This window comes from Aphelocoma coerulescens, chromosome 1 (assembly GCF_041296385.1).
Source record: "Aphelocoma coerulescens isolate FSJ_1873_10779 chromosome 1, UR_Acoe_1.0, whole genome shotgun sequence".
Lineage (NCBI taxonomy): Eukaryota > Metazoa > Chordata > Aves > Passeriformes > Corvidae > Aphelocoma > Aphelocoma coerulescens.
The window spans coordinates 119,203,359-119,225,201 of record NC_091013.1 but is presented as its reverse complement, the minus strand read 5'-3'; the positions used below and the strand labels follow the sequence as shown (position 1 = coordinate 119,225,201).

Genomic DNA, 21,843 nt, shown 5'->3' with positions numbered 1-21,843 from the left:
AAAAGCTGGAGGAAAGCTCGTTATTTTGCTCTAATATTATCAGGAATTTTTATAATCCAGGTGCAGTATTCAGGAAGGTGAAGTAGTTGAGTGTTAGGGGGGCCCCCATGATGTCTTCAAAGACTGGGGGATATTACTCTAAATTTTGGTGAGTTTTCTACCAACACTGTAATACCTGTCCCTGTGTGGTGTAGGGGATTAAGTGAATAAAAATTAAGTCTACAGTGACAGAAATTGCCAGTGACTTCTAAAGGAAGGAGAGATTGGGACTGCTTCAAACAAGTGCTTAATGAACCCCAGTGAAAGAAATGTTGACTTAACTCATTTTTAATTGCTTTTAAGCTCTTAAGTGAGTTTGTTATTGAAAAGTAATTAAAGGCCTTGAAAGATTGTGGGGAACTTTGGGAACACGTTTATGGAAAGGCAGTTACTCACCTTAAAATAATTTTTATTGCTACCTAATCTGTCTGAATCGCTCAATTAATTACTTAATGAAGTGTGGTTCAGTGCAGGGATGCTGCTCAGGTATGGCAGAATGTGTGTGCTTTGGGTATAATGGAAGGCAAAACTCCTGATAAATAGTCAATTGTTGCTTTGAGAAAGTTTATGGGTAAGTAAAAATAAAACCAGTCAGTTTTGTGAAGCCCTTTTTTGCCCAGAACTCCTTTTCCCAAGACCTACATGAGAACTGGAATGGGTGAATTTTCCTTGCAGAACCACAGTTTAAACAATGTTTTCATCAGTGTGGCTCAGTTGGTTTTTCAGATGGAAATAACTGCAGCAGGAAGTGTCTCTGTCAATACAACAATCTCCAAATTGATTTTGTTGGCATGTTTCTGTTGAGGACATTGGAGAAAAGATTCCAAAGCTGCCTTGTTGGCCCGTGTAAATTGCAGCAGATTACTAAACTAGTCTGGAACTTACTGCCCTTTGCTTTTCTGAGCCCAATGAAGTGAAAATCAAGAATGAGGGCATTTATCTCCAGTGTGCTTTTCTGGATTACAAACTTTGGCAGATGTGGGGCAGAGCGATATTTCTTGGCAAACTGGCATGTTTGAAAGACTGGCCTTGGAGAAATGAGTCTCTCTTAAATAGAGCTAAATATAAAAGCAAACCAGCTCTCCCTCTGTTTAAGTCTCTCTTATCTGCTGATAGGAGTTCGGATTAGAGTGTCTGACTTTAATATCTTGAATCCACCCATCCTGCTGCTGCATCGACTCCCAGCTCAGCATCTGAAAATCCAGGGCTCAACAGGAGCAGGGAGCCCAGTGCTGATATTTCAGTAGCAGTTGTCCTTTTCCCGCTCTTTGGCTCCAAAAGCAACCCCTCCAGTTTCCCAGGGGATTAGATTCCTTTATTTTAATCAGTAACTGGTGAGTAAGTAAAAATGCGGATGGGATTTGCCTCTTTTCCTAAGCTTGCTCTGCCCTTCTGGCCTTCTGCTGGCATCCTCCAAGTGGGAAAGTTACTCTAAGGATACAGTGGAAGTGATGTCAAAGGGAGGTGTGGTTGGGGGTGACATTCAGAATCCTGACATGTGACACTTGTCTTTCTTGGGGGCCGAGCCAACGGGATGTTCTTGGAGGAAGAACGACGCCCAACTTTGCCAGTTTAATGATTTCCTGCCTCCTGAGTTCTCACTTCTGTCCTGCCTGTACAAAACCAAGGTGGCTCTGTGGGATACTTAGTACTCCCGAGTTTGCAGAACCCTCTAATTTTAGGAATTCTTTGCACACCTGGAGACGTTGAATCGTTGTGTGTTTTTCCATGGAGTTTTCCTGGAGGGATGTTTTCCTGTGGTGGATGTGTGCAAGGTGCTGCTGATGCACATGGCCCTTTTCACCCTCTTCCTTAAAAGCTCCTTCCCATCCAGACTGGCCAAAGCCCTTGCTGGTGATTCCCAACAATTCCAATTCTTCCACCGGTTTGCTGAGACAGGTGCTGGGGATGGGTCTTTGGCAGGAGGATGGGTCTTCAGGAGCTAGAAGCAGCCCTGGGAGCCTTTCCCTCCTGAGCATCATCAGTGTTTGGGGAATCCAGGGGTGAATTCCTGCTGGTGCTGCCCTTCTTGCTCTGTGCCAGTTCTCCTGGCTGTGCCCTGTATTTCCTAACTCCAGGGTGAAGCTTTCCCTGGGAGCTTCCCTCCTCCTGTGCTGCCTGTTCCCGGTGCTGAGCTGCCTGGGATGTGTTGGTCCAGCTCTGCCAGGGCCATCTGGTGAACCAGATCAGGGAACAGCAAACCCAGGTTATTTTTAACCCCCATGCCTTCCCTAATCCGGGTCTCTGTAAGGCTCTGGGGCAGTCCTGGTGGCACAAAGGCAACTGCCAGTTTTTAAGCAGAGGGAAGACAGGAAGGAGCTTCCAGCCAGGAACGACCCTGTGGTTTCCTGCAATGTTCTCTGGCTTCCAAAATTATTTCTTTCCATGCCTTTATTTCCTGCTAGGTATTTGCCCTGATGTTTTCGCTTCCAGTTGCTCCAGGTGGATCTCTTTGGATAGGCTTTTTTGCCAATAACTCTGGTGTCTCAAGATTTCAGGTTTTAAAATTTTTTTTTTTTAAATGTGCCTGGAGCAGAGTGGAATTCGGGTCTGTTCTGGATAATCTGTATATATTCATTAACATTTTTCCCTATTCTTCCAGAATTTAGGTCCTAAGTGCATTAGGCTCCATGACAAATGTCTCTGGTATCCTCTCTGTGGTGCCTTCTTGCTCATAGCTCAACACCACACCCTTCACTATTGCCTTTAAATTCTGTGCCTTTAATTCTATTCCCTGTGTGAGTAAAGGTGTCTGAATTAACCTTCACAATGAACCTGCCAGGGCTTCTCCCAGTGTCCAAATAGATTCTCATTAATCCCTCTTTTGTAATGCCGAGAAGGGTTGTGTTGGAGTGTTTTCCTTCGATTTTATTATTTTTTTTTTAAATAGAGGAAAAGGTCACACTGAGGCTGCTCTCGCTGAAAGGTTTATTTTTATTTCTAAGACAACGGCTGCATATAATTTTTAATGCTGCACTTTCTGGAGGTTGACTGTTGTCAGTAGCACAGTTAATATGTCCTTCAATTAACAATCATCTTAGATAATGAAACTGTTTTCTTTTCATTACAAAGTTGTTTGTGACTTAGAAACCCTGAGGTGCCTTATAATATATAAATTGCACAAGTGAGAATAATTATTCCAGAGGCAATGCTAGAAGAAATTTGGGAAAATTGTTGAAAACAGGCAGTTTTCAACAAATTTCAGTTTCAGCAATGTTCAGTTTCTAGAAATTGAACATTGACTTTTGGGGAACTTTTCCCTTTCCATTTTGTGGCGTTTGGTTGCTCAGAGGGCTAAACACAAGATATTCTGGATTAGGATTTGCCCCTGCAGAATGTCAGACATTTGCTGAATGTTTTTATCTTCATTTGATAAGCAGGTGTGGAGTGTATTTTTATGCTACCACTATTTTATCAGAACCCTCTGCAATCTACCAAAGCAGGTGTTTTAATCATTGCATCCTAATTAAATTAATCTATTTTATAATCCATCTACCCAGCTCCTACCACTGGAGTCCAGTGTTATGGAAAGAAGAATGAAAACAATGGATAAAAAAGGAGAAATGTAGAAGAATAATTGTAGTAAGATCATCATTAAAGTGTAGCTACTGAAACAAAAGAAGAAGACTAAATGTGGGGCATAGAAGGGAGGATAGAATTAAAAATCCTGTTTTAATGCTTGAAATAGCACATGGAGTTAATAAAGATATTAGGGAACAAGCTTCCCTACTTAGTAGCTGCAGTAATCTTGGGAAATATTAAGGGATTTAATCTCTTTCATAGCAAGAAGGAAGTGGGAGGGTAGGGAGGAATTCTGGGCTGCAGGAGCCTGCTTTGGTTTCTTTGCTTAACTTGACAGGAAAGGTGGAGAGGACTATTTATGGGAGCTTGAAGTGCCAGGACACAGGGAATGGCTTCCCACTGCCAGAGGGCAGGGATGGATGGGATATTGGGAAGGAATATCCCAATATATAATTCCCTGTGAGGGTGGGGAGGCCCTGGCACAGGGTGCCCCACAAGTAGGGCTTTGTTTTCCTGTGTTCTTGAAGTTTTCCCTGCCTGTAATCTGGGACTTAATCCCAGAACACCCTCTTGATGAACAAGGTTGTGCCAGCAGGACTTCCCAACGTTCTGCTATTCCCCTACACTTTCCAAATTAATAACTCCTCACAAATTCATTTGGTTTTTGTCGTTCTTTAATGAATGTCTTTGCACTTCCACTCAAAGACGCTGATTGGGACTGATTGTTTTTCTGCAAATACATCCAAATTTGGTCAATCCTGGCTGTTCCCTGCTGGTTTTTGAGCGGTGGCAGAGGGCAGGGATGTGTGTTGGCAGCTGGACAGCCTCCTTCTCTGCAGCTCATCACAGCTTCTCTCTGCTGCAGCAGCATCCACTTACTCTGAACTGAATCATTTTGAATTCTGGTCAAGAAAAAACAGAAAAGGAGCAAAAAAAAAAAATCCAAAAAGGGTGAATCTGCTGAGTGGCAGCACAATGCAAGCGGGTATTGATGCTGCTGCAGCTAAAGAGAGATCCACTGCTGAGGTTAATGAGAGGTGGGGACTGTTCTTCTCTCTGTAGCAGCCAGAGCTGAACAAAAGGGGGAATGTTTGGAGAATCCCTCGGCACTAAAGGCTGAGGCAGTGCTGACCTCCTGCCAAATCCTGGAAACCCTCCAGACATTCAGCGCCGTTGGACACACACCTTTAGTGTTTGTAAGCAAGAACCTATGGACTTCCTTGGTTTATACAAACGTAAGGATGTAAAAGTATTCCAAAATGGGGACTTGGAGCAAATTGGAGCTGCTCAAAGCAGCTCTGAAATGAAATAATAATGATAAAGGTGTGGGGATTAAGGTGTGAAAGCAGCAGAAGGAGTGATTGGTGATCCCGTGGCTGATGCTGAGCCTGGTGCAGCAGGCAAGGCTTGCTTTCCCGAAGTCCAAGGGGGAGGAAGATGTGAGGGAGGTGGTTTTCTCCCCCATTTGCTTGAACTTATTTTTGGCTTCTTTCTTGCCACAAAAGGAGTAATTTGTTTAATTTTACAAAATGTTACTGAAGCTGTTGGAAGTGGAGCTGCAGCCCACGTCTTCTTGATAAATGAGTGTGTGTATTCCTGGAAGGAAGTTAAAATGGAGCTGTGTTATATTCGGTACCTCCTGAAGCACTGAGGCTACTTTGAGTACAGAATGTGCTCAGAGAGAGACTAATTTGCCACTGCAGAGCTTGGTGGGATGAGATTTGTCAAGTCCTTGTCTCTGCTGAAATTCACTTACTCTTTCCTCTCGCTCCTGAAGGTATTTTAGGATTCTTTCTTTGAATTGAAGGGCCATAAAAACAAGTCAAAAAGCCTGAAACCAGAATTAAAATCCAAGCAATGAATATGCTTCTTATAGTGTAGAAATACAGAAGTCCAGCACCTGTGGAAGCAACGAGCAGAGATATTCCTGACCTGTTTCCCTGAGTGTGCTCATGCTCCTGGTAGCACCAGTGTTGGGATTATTTGGACACTGGAGCATCAGCAGGGTGGGTTTTGACTTCTTTGTAAGGATGCCAACTCTGACAGCAGGTGGTGGCTTCCTGCAGGAGGCAGGAAAAAAAGATTCAATAAAAATGAAGACTTTGCTGTTTTCTGTTCATTTACAAATTCGTGCTGTTTCATTTGCTGGCTTGAAGGGTCTCGTGGTGTAATTCTACAGGGAAGGATGGGATGTGCCAGCACTCCCAAAGAAAACCTCAGTTGTTTTACTGGATTCAATGTTTTCTGCCTCCTGCTTTCTCCCCCAGAGTGTTTTTTGAGTGAATGTAAACTAATACAGGATCAGTGGTTAGAAACCATGAAAAAGTATTTAATGTAAACCTTTTGGTACTGGGTTGATTAAAATAAGCAACTGTTCCGAGGAGCTGGTCCTGCTGTGGGAACAGTAGGGTTTCTGTTCCTCCCTATAATGCATAAAGCATGTGGAGTGCCCTGAGAGCTTTTTTGGGGTGCTGTACTTTATTTTGAGGGATTTCATCTTCAGTTCTCTGCGCTTTTGTGTCAGCTGGGAAGGGAGAATGTAGCAGTATCATGTAAAACTCAGGCTAAAACCTTAGTCCCAAATCCTGACAAACAGCTGGTAAACAAGTATTTAAATAAAAGCTTGGACTTTGTGTTCTCCTTCTGGAAAGCTGGGAAGGACTTGGTCTTACTGCCAGCTCTGGTATCCCTTCCTTCTCCTCTCATCCTGTGTCTCCAGCGCTCCTCCTTTTTTTGCCTGCATGTCTTACATGTCCCGTTTCTCCTTCTGGCCCGGTGGAGGTGAAGACCACTCCGAGCTGGGAAGAGCCGTGTTTTCTTCCGGCACGTTTTCCGCAGAGCCTCACGGGTGTTTGTCTCTCTCTCTCTGTCCTTGCTGCTGCAGAGCTCTGGAATGCTGTGAAGACTCCCTGCCCAGGCACACTCCTCTCCGGATTATCTCCATCCCAAGGAAGCTCGTGTCCAAGAGGTACCAATTCATCCTTTGTGCCCTTCAATTGTAGCACTTTTAGCTACAGTTTAGTTTAGCTACTGCTCCCAAGACCTTTTCCCTGCTCCCTCCAGACAGGAAACCTTGGATGCTGTGGGGATTGTAGGTGTTGCTGTTTGATACGGTTTGGACTCTTCTTTCTATTAAATGAACTTTGCTACAGAAGCATTTTACATTTTAAAATAGAAGTGATTTCTGGGTCAAGAAATGCGTAAGCTGAAGCTCCAGCAACACTCTGTGCCTGGTGTATTTTATTGTGTTGATTTAGAAAGCTAATAAGCATCAGGTCTTCAGCAGCCTGAGTAAAACACAGAGTACTTACGTGCTGCTCCTAGAAAGAATTGTGAGAGGGTTTCTTTTTTAGTGTTTATTAGTCTTAATGTCTTCCTAGTAAATAATACATTTTTGTTCTATATTAAAAAGGAGACCTGTGTTCATTAGCTGGGTCAAAATCCCCGGGTTGGCACAGACATAGAAACTTCTGTCATTTGCCTGGAGACAGGCAAATTGTTTTCTAATAGTTTCTGTTTCTTGGGAGAGGAAAGCTGGAAACAACATTTTTAAATATAAACTTTGCAGTGTAATTTGGTTGGAGCAGGTTCTGTCTTAACTCTTTATTTTGGTTTATCGTGCCCAGCATGATGAGAAGCCCTCTGAGCATGTGTATATATGCATATGTGTGAGTGTGTGTGTATATATGTGTGTGTATATATATATATGAGAATAGAATATGTTAATATGTTATAACAGTGGGAGAACATGATCTACAGGAGCTGTGAAACAGGAACGAAATCCCTCTGGAAAGTATGCTGGGAAAGTGTCCCTGTGTGCCTGCCCTTCAATTTTCCCTTAGGGATTCACACTTCCATGTTGGACAGAGAAAACAGTGGGGTGGCTGAAGTGTCTGTCTGACCCCATCCAGCTGCTCTTGTGCAGGAATATGGAAAAACCAGAGTTGACTCTATGTTTTTTCCATTTTATATGTTTTGCTGCTCATTAATGATATGAACTTTAAGTGTCAGCTGCTCTTGGGTCCGCTGCACTGTGTTGGGATCAAACCTTGGGCACACTCTGACCCTTGTCCTCACAATAATTTAGCACTCCAGCCCTGCTTTGGGAAAAGCTGCCCTAAATCAATGCCTCCTTTTTGGGTACAGACAAAATACGGGAATTTCTTCCTCTTCTGCCCTCAGCAACTCACCCCAACTTAGGTGGGATGGGACAGAAAATGCCAAGGATTTCAGAAAAGCTTTTCCTTGCTTGTGCCAGCCTTGAGGCAACAACAGTGACCTGTTCATCTCCTGCTTCCCCCTTTTCCCCTCTTCATGCTAGAAAAAAGGCTAAATTTTAAAAATAAGGGTCTTTGATGCTGCTGCTGTCCCTTTTTTCTGCATGGTTTCCCACAGCATTGGGGCTGTGCAGCTTTTTTGGGGTCTGAGAAGCAGAAATCCAGGGCTGTGGAAGGGGAGAGGCAAAGCCAAGGCTGCAGCTGATGGGAAATCCAGAGAACAAGATGGTGTTTCAAGTGGGAATATGTGGGAACCTGCTCCAAGGGTTCCTGGTACAATCCAGCTCCAGATTAAGAAATTCTAAGTTCAAGAGTGGAATTGATGGAGGCTGTGGAGACTTGGCTGACCAAGCAGATCGAGGTTGCTCTCCAGGCTGTGATTGCCCTGCTGGGGATCTCCAACAGCCACTTCAGATATTTACTTTTGGGTGACTTTATCTTGAGTTGAACCCCTCCCTGTTAGACTCAGTGTTCATTCAGAAATCAAAAGGTGGAGGAAATTGAGTTAAACTTGAATGTGTGAGGGCTCCATATCTTAACTCAGCTTACTTAGGTTGTTTCCTGCTTGGGAAGTACCCCACTCCCTCACATCCTGATTGAAATTCCAGGGATTAAATAGTTAAACACGGCGTGTGTGTAAAATCCATGTGTTTCTATGAATACCTCTCTTATCTCTGTAATGGTTTGGTTTGATGTAAATATTTTTAAATGTGCTTTTACATTAGGCTGGTTCTTATCCAGTGTGTGTGAGTGGAATTTGGAACTGGGCCTGGACTTTATGCTTCTGCTCCTCAACATTTCTGAACTCATATGGAAAATTTCTGGACTTTAGTCTCCTGAGCATTTCTGCCAGTTTGGTGGGGTCTTCACTGGGCTGGGGATGCACTGAAGCCAGCGCTGAAGTGGAGCATTTTGCCAGCAGCTCTTGGACACTTGTATGCTGTTGGGAACATCATTTAGTGAATTTTTTTAGTGCAGGAGAAAATCTTTTGTTCACAGATCTGAAGTTTTCCTGCATTGCCAGCTCTGTTTTGGAGAACAAAATTCTTTTCAGAGAACATGTGATATGGAAAATGATTTCTGTCAAGCCAAGTTATGAGCTGCATCCAGTTCTGGGGCCCCCAACATCAGGAGGATGTGGAGCTCCTGGAGCCAGTCGAGAGGAGGCCCCTGAGCTGCCCCCAGGGCTGGAGCCCCTCTGCTCTGGAGCCAGGCTGGGAGAGCTGGGGGTGCTCACCTGGAGAGGAGAAGGCTCCAGGGAGAGCTCAGAGCCCTTTGCAGGGCCTAAAGGGGCTCCAGGAGAGCTGGAGAGGAACTTTGGAGTGAAAGGACAAGGGGAAGTGGCTTCCCACTGCCAGAGGGCAGGATTAGATGGGATATTGGGAAGAAACTGTAGCAAAAACACTTTAAAAGGGGATTTTTTTAGAGGAGTGGATCTGACTAAGAAAAATATTTGCAAGAGCGTTTCTTAGGATGAAATCCTGGGTCATTAATCTTTATAAATTCATCACCTTATGTAAGGAAGAAGTTTCCCTGTGTGATATTACAGCGTATTTAGGTGCATCACAGAATCCCCAAATGGTTTGGGTTGGAAAGGACCTTAAAGCCCATCCAGTCCCACCCTTTGCCATGGGCAGGGACATCTTCCACTATCCCAGGTTGCTCCAACCTGGCCTGGAATACTCCCATTGATGGGGCAGCCACAGCTTCTCTGGGCAACCTGTGCCAGGGCCTCCCCAGCCTCACAGGGAAGGATTTCTTCCTAAGATCCAGTCTAAACCTCTCTGTCAGTTTGAGAGTAAGCTTCATTCCCTCTTGTCCTGTCACTCCAGGCCCTTGTAAAGAGTCTCTTTCCATCTTTCTTGTAGGTTCCCTTCAGGTCCTGGAAGGTCACAATGAGGTCACCCCAAAGCTTTTCTTTTCCAGGCTGAACAATCCCAATTCTCTCTGCCTTTCCTCGCAGCAGAGCTTCTCCATCCCTCTGATCAACTTGGTGCCTTGTCTGGAACTGCTCCAACAGCTCAGCAGCAGCAGCGTGCTCTGTTCAAGCACTCTGTGACTGAGGTGAGGATATGGGAAACATCCTCCCCTTTCCCTCCACCTTTCCACAGCGCCTTCCCGCAGTGTGCTCCACATTCCTGCCCTGACAAAAGCCGTGCTGGAAGCAGGGGCCTTTCTCTCAGATGTATAATTCAGCCTCTCTTCCCGGTGTGCCAGCCTTGTTTGTGTTGATGAATGAATGTTCCCTGTGTACAGCCTGCAGATTACCCTGCTCCTGGAGTACAGTCCTGCTCAGTGTACCTGGTTCTGATTAAGTGCATTTGAATTTGGGAGTGTGCTTAATGAGCTACACCTTTCACAGATTCTTTTGTTAATTCAGAAAAGCTGCCTGCTCTGATTTATGGCGCCAAAAGGGGTAAACTGCCATTAAAAGCATTAATTAGTCTTGGTTGACTGCACAAAGAATAGAGTTGGTGTGAGCCAGTTTTTGATTTAGCCCTTTGATTTTTGCCTAAGCTTGTTAGAGGGTCTGTATCTCTGGCTGTCTCATGGTGGATTGTATAATTGGAATTTTGTGTGAAATTCTTGGGCTGAAGGAGAAAGAGCCAATTATAACCAATAAAGTTGTAAAGCAATTGGGCAGAACTTTGCAGATATTTCAGTACAGAAATGTTCCTTTTTAACATGTGGAAGTGATAACTTGGGATTGTCAGATTGGCAGGAACGATATCCTGAGGGTTAGTTGTGAGCCCTGGGCACCCTTGGTAAACCTCAGGAAGGAAAATATTCTCAGGAGCCTTGGATTTGCCCATCATGCCCAGCTTCAGCTGCATGTGAATCCCAGAATCCTGCAATGGCTGAGGCTGGAAGGGACACCTAAGGTCATCTAGTCCAACCTCCCTGCTCAAGCAGGATCCCCAAGAGCAGGTAACTCAGGATTGTGTCCTTAATCCTTGGGATTTTGGGTTTTGACTATCCCCAGGGAAGGAGACTCCACACCCTCTCTGGGCAGCCTGTTCCAGTGCACGGTCACCTCACAGTAAAGTTCTTCCTCTTGTTCAGGTGGAATTTCTTTCATTCCAGTTTCTTCCCCTTGCCTCTCATCATGTTGTGCCACCCAGCAGAGCCAGGTGGTAGCACTGGTGGTTTTTTTCTTTTCCTCTGCATCTTTATCCTAATTTTCTACAGGCTCATGGGAAAAATAAACCAAAAACCCCTAAACCCTGGAACACTGTCTGTGTTGTATCCTTGGAAATCCTACATTATAACACTGATGAGTGTATTTCAGTGTATGGTAATTCCTGTACTTCCCAATTCTGGCCATCAATTCTCCACACAAAAGTTTGAAAATAAATTGAAATGCAAATCATAGCCTAAGCTTTCTTTCCAATAGACTTACCATAATTATGCTTGACTGCAAAAAAACAATTCCATTGCTATAGTTTTGGTAATTGCCTCTGGTCTGCTTGAGAATTAAGATTTCCCTCTGTCTGTGTAAGGTTTCCTTCTCTCTTAGATATTATCACATTAACTGCTCTATAAAAAGAAGGTTGGATTGGGTTTCCATCCCAACTTGTCCTTAAGGAGCCAACAGTTGCATTCTCCAGCTCTGCCTTCATTTCCTGGCAGAACCAGAAGGTTCCTTCTCCCTTCCTTCTTCTGGCATGCCTGGAGGGGTGATGGTGGTACCAGAGGACTTTGGAGTATTGAACTGGAAATACCCTCTGGATGTTCAGGGAAATGGGAACTGCCTTTAAAGCACATTTTGGGCAAAAATTGGTTACTAACAGCAGCACAGATCTGAAATGACAAATATCTTTAGGGGCATGGAGGTGCCTAAGACCTGTGTTCCCTCCTGCCTTCCCTGAACACATCCAGGTCCTTGGGGCAGTGAGTTTCCAGCATCTGCCATGTTTGGCAGATGGATTTTTGGGTAAGAGTGAAAGCCTTTGAGCTTCTGTTTAGTTTTTCACCCTCAGTCAGCACATCCTTGGAGAGAAGTCTGTCGTGTTGGAAGCACTGGAACAGCCAGGAAAGTGTGAGCCCCCTGTCTCTTCACAGCCACAGCCTGGGCTTGGTTATTCCCAGCTCCCACAAATGTTCCTGGCTTTGAATCTCCATTATTTGTTTTCCTTTCCCATTGAAGGAAGTGGTTCTTTCCAGTGTGAGAAGCATTAAATTGACTTAAATGCTTTGTTTGCCAAAGTAGCTCTTTGAAGTGGATCTTTCAAGTTTCTTATGTGATCTGGGATTCGATGAGACACATTTTAACCCAGCAATCTCAGAGTGAGAAAGGAAGGGAGAAAGGGATGCAGGGAGAAAGGGAGGATGGGAGGAAGGAGAAGGAACCTTCTAGTTCTGCCAGTTTTGATCCTAACTCGCACGGTTTTCAAGATTCCCTTTTAACACTTGACTTGTGCTGGAGCATCCAGACGTTACGGGATCATCCGTGGGATCAGCAGGATCTCTCTGGTCAGCTTTCCCAAGCATGTCTCCAGCATTAAGTCTCAAACCAGAAAGGAAATCCCCTCGGGAGGCTTGACCTACTCTTCAAATTACTTTCTTCTGCTCTTTGGAGCCTGTGGGTTTTATCCGGATGGTTTTTACCTCCTCATCAAGGCAGCTCGTTTAATTGCTGTGACTGCCAGGCAGAAACCTCGCTCTCACTCTTACAGACCTCCTTTTCTTCAGCTCCTTCATAATAAAGTGGTTTCTGGAACAGGGCCAGGCCTTTAGCCCAAAGTGTCTTCTGGTTTCATATCAAACAGGGGACAGCACAGCCAGATTGCTTCCCTAATCCCTCTTCCCAAAGACAGAGGTGTCAGCACTGTCTAGACGTTGGTGTTCCATGTGCTCATTCAAGGCTAGGGGTTCCCTCTCTCTCCTTTTCATCCCACATAATTGTCCTCAAAGCCTCCTAATCTGCCTTCGCTCAGTGGGTGAAATCCCCCATACAGTTTGGGATGGATGTGTCCAATTTGGGAGTTGGTGGTCTGTGCCCCTTTGGAGCAGAGTCAATGAAACAGGATGAGTGCGTTCTTGCTGCTGTACACACCAAGCATTTAAAATCTCTCTTTTTTTCCCATTTTGATGCTGTATCCAGTCAGGAGATATTACACAGCAGCTGTTCTTAAGCTTTTTTACTTCTTTTATGGTTACTGGACCATATGGTTGAAGGACCCCCTTTCCCTGGGTCCACGTTGTGCAGCTTTTCTATGGGGGAGTGGATCCTTACAAGCTACAGATTTGGAGTAGGGAAAGGAAATTTAGCTGGTTTCCTGGTCCTTTGAAATTTTCCTTCTACTGATGGCAGGTTTGGACCTCTTCTTTCTTTGGAAGTGTTCTGCTGGGAAGTTTAGCTAATGGGAGATCATTAGGATCCTGTTTAGCCTTGGATGTGGTCTGATTGTGTAATGGAGAGGAGGTTAGGTACAAAAAATTTGGGAAAACTGAAAACAAATTTATAGCAGAGCAAAATCACAAATTCTCTCTGCCCAAAGTTATCTCTCATTTTGGAGTTGGGCTCCTTACACACATTTATTGTCCATTTTTTGTATTAAAGTGTGAAAATAATGTTCTCTGCCTCAACCAAAACGGTCAGTGGATCCTCTCACAGGTGTAAAATGCTTTTCCCAGTTTGTCAACATCCATGAGGAATTCCTGTCAGATCCATGAAGCAGCTGGCCATGCTCAGCCACACACTGAGCCCCGTGGCTGGCATGGATCTGCAAATAGGTGAGATGCTGCTCAGAGCCACATCCACATGGCTTTTAAATCCCTCCGGGGATGGGGACTCCACCCCTGCCCTGGGCAGCTGTGCCAGGGCTGGACAACACTTTTGGGGAAGAAATTTTCCCTGGGAGCAGAGCCTGACCCCCCCCCCCTCCCCGCCCCCCCGGCTGCCCCCTCCTGTCAGGGAGTTGTGCAGAGCCACAGGGTCCCCCCTGAGCTTCCTTTGCTCCAGGCTGAGCCCCTTTCCCAGCTCCCTCAGCAGCTCCTGGGGCTGCAGCCCCTTCCCAGCTCCATTCCCTTCCCTGGACACGCTCCAGCCCCTCACTGTCCTTCTTTTTGGGAAGGTCCCCAGGACTGGAGGTGTCCCAGCAGTGCCAGCACAGGTCGCTGCCTGTTGGACACTGTGGCTGATAATTCCTTGGCACTTCAGCGTGCTCCTCATGCCTGTCTGTCAGTCTTTCTGGCTGTCACAGCTGGGAACAAGGAGAATCGTTGTGTTTTGTGTGTTCTATACAGCTGAGTGTGTCATTTCAAGTTAAAAATAAGACATCTTAATGTCAAGATTGCAAGTTCAAAAAGCAGAACGGGGCTGGAAGTCAGTAACTGCACTTTCAGTTTGTTCTATATTTATATGAGGCCTTATCAGCAGGATTTCTGTCCAGGATTCTCTCCCTAAAAAGTCATTCATCCATGAAAGGTGTCTTGGTTCGAGGCCTATGGCAATTGGGGGATAATTAATTACTTATAACGTCAGCCACCTAAAAGTGAAGCTCCTTGTTTCTTCTCTAGGCTCTCCTCGAAGTTCAGCCTGGTCTAGGGGAAGGTGTCCTTGCTCATGGAAGGGGATGGGAGTGAGATGGGCTTTAAGGCCCCTTCCAACCCAAACCATTCTGGCATTCTATGGGAACAAGCGGCACTCTACATTCGTGGTGCTGCTGTTGCCTTGTCTTTGGGTAGGTCCGGTTTGAAAGGTGTTTCTTCAGCAAAAGTGCCTGGAAAGGAGCTGATTATTCATCGGAAGTTAACAGTAAAGGGGTTTGCTGTTGTTCCCAGGTACTGCTTGAGGATTATCTTTGTCAGTTCATTAAAGGCTTGGATAGGGATTTACAAGCTGATAGCTTTGGTTCCTCTGGTGGACTCAGGCTGGACCCCTAAATATTTTGTATTAAATATTGAAATAACGTGGGATTTCGGAGTGAGGAGCCAATTCTCTTGTTGGTTTAAAAAGGATTACAGGCAGAGAGTTTGCAGACTGGGAACAGTAATTGAGTGTAACTGTGCTGTATGGGAAGACCACGGCAGCTTATTCGCCATTACTCCTCCCCTCCATTTATCCTCTTCTTGGGGTGGAACGATGACCCCGGAATGTCACCAGCGCACCCTTGGGCTCCCTTCCCCCAGCTGCCAGAGTGCGGGAATGGCAAATTCCCATCCCCACGGTGCTCGTGGCCTCCCAGAGCATCTCACTGCAGTTCAGTTGTGAATCATTGCTTTATTTGTCACGTGCAGCTCCAGCGGGCCGGGCTGGAGAGCCTTCAGTCGGAATTTGCGGCGCTCTGCCAAGGCGCTGCATTGTTGTCGGAGCCCCCGCGCTGATAAAACACATCCTGACTGCACATTATTGCATCCATGGCATTGCATTCCTGCATGGGAGCTAATTAACAAGCCTAGGAATTTGTTGGGTTTAGCCCTGGGGGTTACAGAGTGGGTGTGGGTGTTCCAAACTGTTAATCCATAGATTTTACTGTTTGAAAACTTCATTCTCCTGAGGGTTATTTGGCACTGCACGTGCATCAGCAGGATCTCTGTAGTGCAATCAGAGTATCTTCCACACAAGAGGAAATGTGTGTATTCTTTTCCCTCAAACAAAAAGAGAACTTGCTTTAAGAGGAAAAAAATTTCCTTTCACAACCTTAAAATAACTCATTGGGGGAGAAAAAAAAGCTTTTTGTTTTATGAAGGTTTTGTGTCTATAGGATCCCAGCTGAATGCCTTGTAGGAATTGACTGGTGCAAATGTTGATTTAAAAGAAAAATCAGAATTGCTTGGACATGGGAGGTTATCAGTCAAATATTGCTTAGAGAAATTGTTGTGGTGTGCTGCCTTTAGCACCTCACCGAGGCATGGGGATAGGCAATAATGTGAGCAGAGTGGGCAATGTAAGATCATCACTTTTCTCCTGATAATTTAACTAAATCAGTTTATAATAGGAATATCTGTTGGTGAAATGAGAGGAGAAAATTATCCTTACACGTACATTGTCCTTGTTCTCATCCCCCTGCTCCAGAGCTTGCTGCCAGCACAAGGAGAGCATTGCAGGCTTCCCTGTGGCTCTGCCTTCCACTGTGTGTATTTTTATAGAGTTCCTCCTCTTTCCTGCTCCTTTGATTCTGCTTTTTCCTCAGAAAGCCACACACAGAGCTGAGCCTTCAGTTCTTGTCACCATTGTCATCTTTTGTGCCATTTTCTTTATCCTTTTCCAGTCCCACCTGCGAAAGAGGTGTGGTTTAAAAAAAGAAAACCCAAATGCCAGGTTTATGATCCGGTTTTTGTATTGCTCTGCCGTGGCTCACAAATGAGGGTCAGCCTCAGAATGGACACAGATGGGTTTTACTGGCTCTTAAATGTTTTTGCAGGCTGATGAATTTAAAGCAGAGGGAATTAAAATGTAAAGGTGCATCTGGGAAAGGGTGTCTCACATCTGCTCCATGTCGCCCAGCAATGGCACAAGAGGAACGGGCAGGAACTGATGCCCAGGAAGTTCCACCTGGGCATGAGGCAGAACTTCTTCCCTGGGCAGTGACCACACATGGAACAAATCACCCAGAGAGGTGTGGAGTCTCCTCCCTGGGGATATTCCAGAACCCTCTGGACACAATCCTGTGCCCTGTGCTCTGGGATGGCCCTGCTGGAGCAGGGAGCTGGGACCAGACGAGCCATTGCAGTCCCTTCCAGCCTGACCCATCCTGGAGTTCTGTCATCTGGAAAATTCCAGAGCTGAGCTGCAAGCGATTTTTTAAAGAACCAAACCAGTTTCAAATGCTGCTCTTCCCTCAGATTTTTTTTTTCCAGTGGTGCCACCTGATCGAAGTGACACACCGAACCACCTCACCTTTGGATTTTAGAGAATCCCAGGATGGTTTGGGTTGGAAGGCACCTTAAAAATCATCCAGTCCTACCCCCTGCCATGGACAGGGACACCTTCCACTAGCCCAGGGTGCTCCAAGCCCCGTCCAACCTGGCCTTGGACTCTGCCAGGGATCCAGGGGCAGCTGCAGCTGCTCTGGGCACCCTGTGCCAGGGCCTCCCCACCCTCCCAGGGAACAATTCCTTCCCAATATCCCATCTAGCCCTGCCCTCTGGCAGTAGGAAGCCATTCCCTGTGTCCTGTTCCTCCATCCCTCCTCCCAAGTCCCTCTCCAGCTCTCCTGGAGCCCCTTTAGGCCCTGGAATTTAACTCAGAAATGCTGTTAATTTTGAAAAAAAAAATTAAGTGCAGTGTTTAATGCATTTTTTTAATCATTTGGCCGTTTGGTTTTCATTGCATGGATACAAAAATTACAGCATTCAATCAAGCATTCCAGAAGCCCCATCACAAGTGATTTTTGGATAGCCAAAAAATTGCTTCTAGGGGATCTTTCTAAAACATCAGCCACTGCAATAGGAGCAGGATTTATTATTTTATTCAGCACACACACGTTACCTTGCATCTCTCAGCAGATGATTTCACTCTCTGCACTTCTCTCAGGTCTCTCTGAATCTCCCAACTTAATTATGACTATTATGAATAATTTAATTCCCACAAACATTGCTTTGTCTCTTCTGTCTCTTTCCCAATTTTAGCTGCTGGTCCCTGTAAAGGCTCTGGGAGCACCTTGCTGTCACCCTTTTGGGAGCCTGAAAATCCCATGTTTAATACCAGGCTGTTTCCTATTGCTTAGCTGCTCCCTAATCCGTAACATTCCCTTTTCCTATTGTCCTGTAGCTTTAATTTTTTAACAGTGTCTCACTGGGGCTTTTTTAAGCAGCTTTTTGAGGTGGTTTATTCCCCAGTTCTGGACTCTTTAGCCACAATTGAAGGATTTCGGTTGAGTTGTTTTGCTTCCCATGCTGTGTCTGTTTATCTGAGCGCGGGCACTGCAGCATTCCAGCCACTTTGCTTCATGGGAAAGGAGACATTGGCTAATTCCATGATAATCCTTAGGACACTTGTTAAAGATAAGGGCAAGTCTTCTGCTGTTACGTGGTGAGCGATTTGAATGCGATAAAGATTTTCAAGCACATCACGGACAGGACATTCCTGACTTTTGAAGCAAACAGTATTTGGTTTTATTGACTTCTGTATAGATTTGGTTTCTCTTTCCTCATTGAATTCTCTGGAAAGTCCCAATCTTTCCACACTTGTACGGGAATAAACATGGAGCACATCCGTATTTGCTATTTGTACTTTCTAGCTTGTCTAGGGTATTCTGTAGTTTTGTTTAAGCTCTCCTTGGTTTGGATTTTGACTCATTTGCTTCCCATTATTTTCTTTTCCAGTGAGCATCCTCCTCCCTGCTCTCCTGACCTCCTACTGGAGGTTCTCTCACATTCCTCAAGCAGACCACAGGCAGAGTCTGTTGCCTTTAATTTTCCCACCTTTGGACTTTTCTTACATGAAATGTTCCATATTTTAAATCCTCCAGTGAACAGATGCAGATTTCCATGTCACCCTACTCATTTTAGAGAACATTGGCTTTTCCCCTGTCCCAAATAGGATTTTATTCTTGGCAGGGAAGAGCTGAAGTGCTGTTTGCAGAATTTCCGGATGACTGGCGGCATGCTCAGCCCTCAGAGTCCTCACGGTAAACACAGCTCTTGCTATTGCAAAAATACATCAGAAATCCCAAAATAAAGCAGGGGATGTACAGTATTCCCAAGATGGGAACACCATGTGTGTCTTTTGGTGATTCTGGGATGTAGGAGAAATGATATCTTTTGGATGTGTTTCAGGGAGAGACAGAACTTCTTTTTTTTTCCTTTTCCTGCTCATCCGGAAACACTTAGGAATGAGCAAGTCCACCTATTTGTCTTGTTGATGGCTGTTCTCTCCTGGTATAAGGAAATACTTTCCACTTGTATTAGACCATTATCTCACACGGATGTGGAGCAGATTTCCATTTGCTGCTCTTTGCTGGGAAGGACATCGTGAGAGAAACCTGTGGGAAGTTGGGGAAAGAAAAAGAGAATCTGAAGTTCCTTAAGCAACTGAACTGAGTGTTCTGACTTAGCCTTAAAATTCCTCATTTTTGGGGTTACTGTGGTGGGGATACCTAAGGAAAGTGCCACTGATGGGGGTGAGGGCTGCTGTATTAACAATTTTATTTGGGGCTGGCAAAGCTTCTTGGTGCCAGTCGGATGGTGAACCTCAGGATGCTGGGATGTCTTTTGTAACCCTACCGGTGCTAAATCCTTCTCCCAGAATAACTCCCAGCTCTTTCACCTGTGCTTCAGGAAACCTTTGAAAAGGGAGTTGTCAGGTCAGATTGTCTTTTTCTAATAACTAGAAATCCCCTGGAATTTCTTGGTAAATACCCTGTAGGATGTGCTCCTGGTATAAGGACCCAGCAATCTCTGGCCTTGGAATAGCTCAAAAGCCATAAGTAAATATGTTCTTGGAATTACATTTTAAAATTGGTTTTCATCTTTAACTCGTTTTGAAGTTAAAAGCTAATTATGAATATTAAATTCAGGTTAAAGAATCCAATTTTCTTCTAGTTCTGCATTAAATGAGCTGCCAGAGCTCACTTGGCAGTGACAGGTTGGGAAGGAACATTCTCTGAGGTGGCATCACTAAACTGCAGACTCTAGCCTAAAACTGTACTTTAAACATTAATTTGCATAGAATGCAGGTCCTGTCTTTCAGAAAAAAATATTAATTACCTCTCCCCCAGCTGGCCCTGTCTGTGATGAGACTGCAGTGGAAAAGCAGGATTCATGCTTTGGAAAAAAGGGTGTTTGCCAGATTCTCATCTGAATTGTAAAGAGCAGCTTTGGCTTTGAAATCAGCAGTGAGTTCACGGTGCCCTTCTATGGCTGAGTGAATGCAGGATGGATTTGGGCCCTGTTGTCTGTTTTTCTGGTGGTTTGTGTGACGTGGGCAACTGCTGAACATAAAATCCAGTGGAAAATTCCCCCATGTGTTTTGTGTTGCTGGAAGTTCAGGTTGTGCTGGTTGATTTAGAAGGGGACTTTGAAACACGTGTTGGCAGCGGTTAAACAGGACTTTTTTTACAGGTCATCCCAGCTGGTCTCATCCCAGGAAACATCAACTGTTTATGCTGCTCAAACCACTGGAACACTTCTGGAATAACGGGGCTCTTACAGCTGTCCCAAAGTGGCATCTCAGTGAAGCACAAAGAAACTTTGCCCTGTCCAGGGTGCCTTGGATATAACAGAAATCTGAGGGATCAGGCAGAGTGAATTCCAACAAAGCCATGACAGCCACGAGCCCTTTCTCAGACTGTAGCTGATTTCTGGGCCAGGGAACGAGTTCTAAGTGGTGCAGTTGGCTGATTTAGTATGTTTTGGTCTTGTTTTACTGCTCTGAACCAAGATCACTTTGAAGAGAATCAGAATTAATTGTAGCACCATTGGATTAATTGTACACTGGAGTTCCTGCCCTCAGAGTTGCTAAAAATTTGTCTGGATTAGCCCAGGAGCAGTGCAACAGGCCAGTGGCATCCCTGTGGTCCCAAAGGTATTTTAGCAGAGGATTAGTTCTCCGTATGTGGAAAAGCTTTGGGATTTTGAATGAAAAGTGAAAAGGAAATAGACACACTCAGCATATGAATACTTTACCCAATGTGCATCTTTTCTGCAATCACTAAATACCTTGAAAAGATCCCTTCTAACCCAAATCTGTGGCTGATTCTGTCGTCCTGATAATGAGGAATGGTCAACTCTGCTGTTAATTACAAAATCCAATGGAAGCTGAATTGGTGCAATCTGATTCACCATCCTAGACTCTGCTGCCTGAAAAGTTTCATCCCTTTATTCCAGTTCTCCTGAAGGCAGTTATTCTGGAGTCATTTAGTGGTGACATGAGCTGGCTTGTCTCAAAACAACACTTTGGAAGAAGTTGCCAAATGGAGCCATTTGTTTTCTCATCCTCTAATTGCTCGTTCAGCCCAAACAGCTCCGTGGATCCAAGGAAAGCAGGGAGTGAGAGGGGCCAAGTGTTGATGGGCTGTTCTGAAGCTCTCAGTGTGGATTAAGACTCCATGGCTCAATATCCCATCCATCCCTGCCCTCTGGCAGTAGGAAGCCATTCCCTGTGTCCTGTCCCTCCATGCCTTGTCCCCGGTCCCTCTCCAGCTCTCCTGGAGCCCCTTTAGGCCCTGCAAGGGGCTCTGAGCTCTCCCTGGAGCCTTCTCCTCTCCAGGTGAGCACCCCCAGCTCTCCCAGCCTGGCTCCAGAACAGAGGGGCTCCAGCCCTGGAGCAGCTCCGGGACCTCTTCCTATCATTTAGGAATAGCCAAAATTCTGTATTTTTCAAAGCAGATCTCTGTGATTTCTTTTGAGTTTTGCTTTAAGTTTACGGATATTTTTAATGTGGTTCCAATGCTGTGAACAAGAACTTTTTACTTGCTAACCTGTGAATTTTCAGTGATCATTGAGAGAGGTGTGAAAAGCAAAGTAAATCACACTTATACTAAAAGAGGGTGGATTCTGACCAGATACTGGGAAGAAATTCTTCCCTGTGAGGCTGGGGAGGCCCTGGCACAGGCTGCCCAGAGCAGCTGTGGCTGCCCCATCCCTGGCAGTGTCCAAGGCCAGGTTGGACGGGGCTTGGAGCACCCTGGGCTAGTGGAAGGTGTCCCTGCCCAAGGCAGGGGGTGGCACTGGCTGATCCTTCCCATCTCTCCCATCCCTCCCAGTCCAAACCAGTCTGGGATTCTATATCTCTCCTTGTCCTCTTACTGAGTCCAGGCCTGGAAATGTCTTTGTAACATCTCTGGGTGAAATACTTGCTCTTGGCATGGTACTGCTGATCCAGCCAGCCAAAAGTTACAGAAGACTGGAGCTGGAAAAATGATCCCTTGTTCTGCAAGTCTAGGGATCCATAATGATTCATCTCCAGGCTGATAGCAGCCAAGGGAGCAGAGCAAGCCCTGACAGTTGCTGACGGTGAGAGTGGGGGAGCTGCCAAGGCGCCGGCAGTGGCATTCCCTGGATTCCCTGGCTGGAAGGCTTTCCTCAGCCTCCCTGCTGAAGAGAGGAATAAGTTTTT

General features: G+C 45.3%; 1 protein-coding gene across 4 annotated transcripts in view; it reads left to right on the top strand.

The window, feature by feature from the left end:
• FAM168A (family with sequence similarity 168 member A) overlaps window positions 1–21,843 on the top strand; it is a 128,389-nt gene that overhangs the window by 32,521 nt on the left and 74,025 nt on the right. For 2 of the 4 annotated variants that reach the window (XM_069026627.1, XM_069026635.1), the window contains one exon: window positions 6,446–6,529. The exons of 1 other annotated variant lie outside the window; for it this stretch is intronic. The gene's annotated coding sequence lies outside the window, so the exon portion shown is untranslated. Of the gene's footprint in view, window positions 1–6,445; window positions 6,530–9,783; window positions 9,903–21,843 lie in introns of those variants that run through there. One more of the 4 variants, XM_069026653.1, reaches the window with a different exon arrangement.